Genomic DNA, 6,172 nt, shown 5'->3' on the forward strand with positions numbered 1-6,172 from the left:
TTTAATGAGTTGAAGTTTTTTTTTTAGAAGACTTTATTCAGGAGCCATGTCCACCCACTGACAAGTAAAGTCTGCCGGACATTTTGTACAGTATTGTCAAAGCATGTTAGACATGTATACAATATGAAATATATCAACATCATCAAATTAATAATAATAATAATATTAATAATAATACAATAAAAAATACACAGCAAATCAGAAATAAATGACAAGGAAATAAAAACTTCTAAGGTATAAAAATCTCTAAAAAAGTATAATCATTACAAGAATAAAAAGTGTAGACTTAGAGTTAAGCATTTCTAACAATGTACATACATTTTTCAGCCAGTTTAAATATAATTTCATGAGTAAATGGAAAAGCTTATCAGAGTTGTTTAGTTGCTACTGCGGCTGTGCACGCAGCTGCGAAGCCAAGAGAAAAGTAAATCAGGCTTAAAATAAAAATGACTTAAAGCGAAACCAAAAGCCGAATCCCGGACATTTTAGGAGATTCAGGAGACCCTGGACGGACACATCAAGTCCCAAAAAGGCTACTATAGGCTAATATACTTGCCTGGGCAGCCCACCCAAGTAAAGTCTATGTGTGAGAAGCACTGATTTAACATTCACAATGAAAGGCTGCAATGTCAAGCAATGATGAACTATATGCAACAATTATACACGCAAGATACATTTTGCCATCATAGTGTGGCATCATTATACATGTTAGTCATACAGACAAATATCCGCAGAAGCTTGAGATTGGTTGAGACGTTTGTGTGCAGCTATAATACAAAAAATGTCTCTGCATTGCCTTTTCTTAGATGTCACATTAATATTCTGGAATATAGACTACGGGAAAAATCATAATTAATTGGAAACAAATTTTCCTATGCTTTCAACATGAAGCATCAAAAAAGGTGGACACAAACCCAAGCATAGTCACTGTGCACGCGCACACACACATCTGAGAGGTCAGAGCAGCACAGGAAGTTAACTGTCCTGACAGCAAGGACACTGAGCTCCCAGAAGGCTTTGCTCTCCATTCTGCCACGGTCAGCTATTCCTGCACACGCGCTGCTACCTGCAAGGTGTGCTGGTGCATGTGAGGGTGTCTGCGCGTGTCCGTCTGTGTGCTGTGAGGTGACAGGGTTCAATTTCCCCTCTCAAAGACAGTTTGTATTCATTGCACATGGCAGGTCGGGGTGAGCTCTCACCTCTGCCATGACTCAGCAGATGGGCTTCACCACCATGTGTCCTTCAACAAGCTTAATATTTAAGCAAGAGGAGAAAGAACTGCGAAGAAAGAAATTATTTTGTCATTAAACAAACTTAAAGTCTTCACCTCCCTTTGGCAAATGTTCTCTTCTAGGGTTACAATAACACATAACTTGATCTCCTTAAACCAATCCAACTAGGACAAGATCAACATCCGCTCAGAGTCACATGCTCTTGTTGAAAGCAGATATAACTCACAATTATAAAAATTATGTCCTTAATTGACCTGAATGACTTGCAAAATAAAAAAGTTTTATAGTGATTTCTTGTTTATTTAAACATCAATTATAAACTAATCAATATCATTATTATTAGCATTATTATTATTAATATAAAAATAATAATAATACATTTGTTTATTCATTATCACCATCTTTATTATCATTGTTAATACAGATAATTATGTTCTGCTTATTCTATAATAAAGTTAAGACTGGTTATACTTCTGCTTATGTAGTTCTGGTATAACACTTCCGAAACGCTAGCTAGCAGTGAGGTTATGTTTCACGGTTTCTTTTTTCTTTGCTGGTGTTTTGTATTTTCTGAACGCTACCTTAAATGTTCAAGTAGCTAATACTCACTCATTTAGAGGCGGGAACTGGCAGACCTGCAACAACTTTAATCAAAAGATAAACAACAAACAAAACTTTTCAACTGGTGCTCCTTCAATGGGACTCGACACTTGTAAACACTCCAGGTTCACACAGCTCTCGGTCCTGCCCACACTTCTCAGCGCTACTAAGTTGACCAATCACAGAGCTTGCACTATGCATCGTTGCGACGTGTAGTTACATTTTCTGAGAGGTGTACATCAGCATCGGCATCAGACACGGCAAGCGCTATGCAACCGTGTGAAGGCTACGCCGTATTATACACATGCGGTTAACACAGAAGTATGAGTCAGCCTTTAAAAGGTGATATGCAATGCAGTTTGTTCAGGCCATAAATGCTTATTTAAAAATTTATTTTATAATTGAATAATTGTTATTGGTAGTTCATGGCACAGGTCCTAAAACTTCAGCTTCAAGTGAAAAAAAAAAACAAGTAACAATTTAACATCCTTTTGACGAATATTGACCACTTTCTATTGATTTTAGGAGAACCTACAGCATGACACTAAACAATCAAATATAACACAGAGCAGCAGAGGAGGAGTGTGTGAAGTCGATTAGGAGGACAGGTGTTCTGGGCAGAGACTGAACTGAACATGACGACATCCAAACACGTCAAACAGACACATGAAAGACGACAAGAGGCGCTGAATGAAAATAGAGCTCAAGGCCGTGTAAAGAAAGCATCAGGCATCTACGATGGGGCTAGAGGTCACATGACAATGGTGTTGAGTGTGAATCTGTACTTGAAATAAGACTAATGGGCACTGACACAGTATGTTTACATGGACACCAATAATCTGATACTCTGATTTAGAGTCTGTCATGTAAACGGCGATTTTTGGTAACTGTTTGACACTATTCTCTGCACCTACAGAATTAGAAGGACCACAGACACTTGCATCAGGAAATGTTTTTTCCCCCCATACGGCATGGGATATCAAATTTCATTAAACTACACTTTCAGCAGTTCATACTTGCATCCAACAGCTCGTTTGTCACAGGGGACAAGCATGAAATGTTTCTGAATGAAAGTGTCAAACTGCAGTTAAAGTCAACAAATTAAAAATTAAACGCCCGAGATTAGATGAAACTCTGGGAAATGTGGATAGCTCTGTGACGCAATGACGTTAGTTGAATTATGTGCCATAACATAAAACGGGATTATGCAAGGAACATTCAAAAAGCAACTCATGTAAACACTAATTCTGATATTGCCTTTTCAGATTGAGGCAAATAATTTGGTTACTGATGTCCATGTAAACATGGTCACTGAAGTGCCCCTGAAACAAAGTACATTTTTTGTTTTTTGGTGAAATTCATTCATTTGCCTTCGTCTTAGTCCCTTTATTCATAAGGGTCACCGCAGCGGAATGAACTGCCAATTTGATTTATTTAAATCGTCATTAACTCAAATGGGTGTGGGGTTTCAAACCTTTACAAGTTTCTTGTATTGAACAAGAACATATCTTGAACACTGGTAGCTGGTACCCATTGGGTCACATAGTAAGAAAAAATTACTATGAAAGCAAAAAGATACGAGGCAGCTACCAGCATTCTTCAAAATATCTTCTCTTGTGTTCAACAGTGTGAAGAGTAAGCAATTGACAGAATCGTCATTGTTGGTTGAATCACCCCTTTAAATGTTATCTACCAAAACAGTGACAAAATTTGAAACATAATACATTTCAAAACATGCAATTCCTCCACTCCTCCATGACATCACTCTACACTTCAGAGGCTCAACGGCCCTTCTAAAAAATCAGATGCTTACTGGACTCTGAAGTGTTCCGCTTTATAAAATGACTGAAATCGGTCTTTTATTCACAACCAATCATTCTGCCTGGCAGAGCTCTCGTATAAACTAAACATTGCTGGCTATTTTTAAAAAGGGGAGAGGCTTAGTCTACGTTCTGCCCTGTCTTCATGTTTCAATTGAAATTGTCACTCAAAGAAATCTGCACATTTAAAGGCACTTCAGGAGACCTTAAAGTGTTGCACCATTTTTGTTTGTAGCAGCAGCAGAAGTAGATGTGGCTTCAGGTTTCACATAAATGTGGTCAGTGTGTCTCCAGCGGCCTGAGCACTCAGCAGGAACGCACTAGGGACCTCAAACAGTCTCCTCCTCCCTGAAAAAGACAAATAGCCTGACCGAGCTCCACATCAAGGCATATTCCTATGAATTTTACTCATTGCAAGTTTTTTAAGAACTTGTCTGAAGGTGAAGCTTGATTTTCAGAGGTCCTAAATTAACTTAAAATCACAAACATTTGCTACTGAACCAAGAGAATGTTTCAGTTTGGCAACATGCCACATTTATCATGCCCAAGATGATTTATGGTTAACATTTAACAGCCAAACTGCCTTATAGCAAGAACATACAGACCTGAAAACATTTAAAACTAAACAATTACATTAAACAAAAGTAATTTATAAAAATATCAGAAGATTTAAAAAAGCATTTAAATATATAATAAGTAAAATAAATACTACTTTAACAAATGATAAAAACAGGCAAATAAGCATATATAATTAAAAAGAAAAAGTAAAAAGCTACATAAATTTAAACAAAGTTGATTACAAAAGTAACTTGTTGCATTGCACACATACCATTACAACTTTTACAACATTTTATGGCTTTACAAACACAATCAGCGCCTCACCAGCTGTCAGAAGGCTGGTTTCTCAAAGAATGACCAACAACTGGTGACAGAAAACAGTCTCCTCACAGGGGCTCAGCGACCCAGAGGCCAGCGGGGATGAGGGTTAAGGGAGCAAAAGTGAGTGTGAAAGCCTGTGTTGTGACAATGTGAGCAATGATGTTCTTGAGGCCAGTGCTGAAGCTGATGCTCGCACACAGAGATGGTGGTTTTGGGAAAAGTGACTCATGGGGCTCTTTCAAAAAACTGCACACGAGCTCCAGTCTAAACCACAGCAAGGGCCAGACACTGCCAGAATCTACCAGAACCTAACTGATACCAGTGCAAGGGCCAGGCGGCTTTCTTATAGTAGAGCATTCTGGGACTGTGAAATTGCATAATTAGATCTCCTTTAAAACACCCAAGTAAAATACTGCAGAAGATGCCCCCACAAAATAATACATGACGTTTGTGCATCCCAAAAAAAATTGGCTGTTTTATTAAATAAAATTTCAGGATCTATTTTTTTCTCAAAATCAACAAGAATAATTAAACATTTTATAAAAGTTTGTTTTTTTGTGCTGGCATACCATGACTGGTTTTATGCCTGTCTTGAATTAATAAACTTGACACTTGAGCTACCTGTGGATGTCAGGTCTTGTCTTAATGAATGATTCATATCAATCATTCAAATGATTACTTTAAGCCGATTCATTTAAAGATAAACCAAGTGGTGCTCTTTAGAAATAAATAATTGGATCATTGATTAAAAAAATTAAGCATTCTGCTACATTTACTTATGTAATATGCTACCATTTTGTTAAATGCTTTGTTCTTGTTAGTAGAATTCTAAATTTATGCTAAAACTATGCTAGCACCATGATATCTCGTGCCAAAAACACAATGCCAAGTCATGTAAAAAAACATTACTGACATGCTAATTCTCATTAACAACCTGATAAAAAACTAGCCAATTCCTGAAACACGCCACAAAGTCAATGCCCATAAAGCAAATATATATATATAAAAAAAATTTTTTTTTTCTTTTGGGCTGCACGGTGGTAAAGCAGGTAGCACGTTCGCTTTACAGCAAGGCGGTAGCTGGTTCGGGCCTCAGCTGGGTCAGTTGGCGTTTCTGTGTGGAGTTTGCATGTTCTGGTTTCCCCCAGAGTCCAAAGACATGCTAAAAGCTAAATTAGTCGCATGTGAGTGAATGAGTGTGTATGGATATTTTCCAGAGATGGGTATGGGCAGAAAGGGCATCCGCTGCGTAAAAACATATGCTGGATAAGTTGGCAGTTCATTCTGCTGTGGCCGATTGAATGCGCCTTTACGTTAAGAGGGGCATTTTTTGCACGCGGCTCCTCCCAGAGCAACAGTTTGTGTTGTTAGGACAACTACAAAGAACTTTTAAAGAGCTTGGTTTCCGCTACATTCATTCTTCCATGGCGGGGACCAAAATGCATCCCGCCACGGCTACATTACCCATTCAAAACATTCAGTCATTGTTGTTGTTTTTAATAGCGGATTATAATCGCACCAAAACGTATTAAAAGGTAAGTGAATTATAACAGCGCAAACTTTATTGTAACTGTATAGTGCTGTGCGCTATTGTTTAATCCTTTGGGGTTACGTGCTGACTGACTGACTGACAGGTGTGCA

At 38.0% G+C, this 6,172-nt stretch overlaps 1 protein-coding gene across 2 annotated transcripts in view; it reads right to left on the reverse strand.

Moving 5' to 3' along the window:
* nectin3b (nectin cell adhesion molecule 3b) overlaps positions 1 to 6,172 on the reverse strand; it is a 112,321-nt gene that overhangs the window by 79,518 nt on the left and 26,631 nt on the right.

Source organism: Danio rerio, chromosome 21 (genome assembly GCF_049306965.1).
Source record: "Danio rerio strain Tuebingen ecotype United States chromosome 21, GRCz12tu, whole genome shotgun sequence".
Lineage (NCBI taxonomy): Eukaryota > Metazoa > Chordata > Actinopteri > Cypriniformes > Danionidae > Danio > Danio rerio.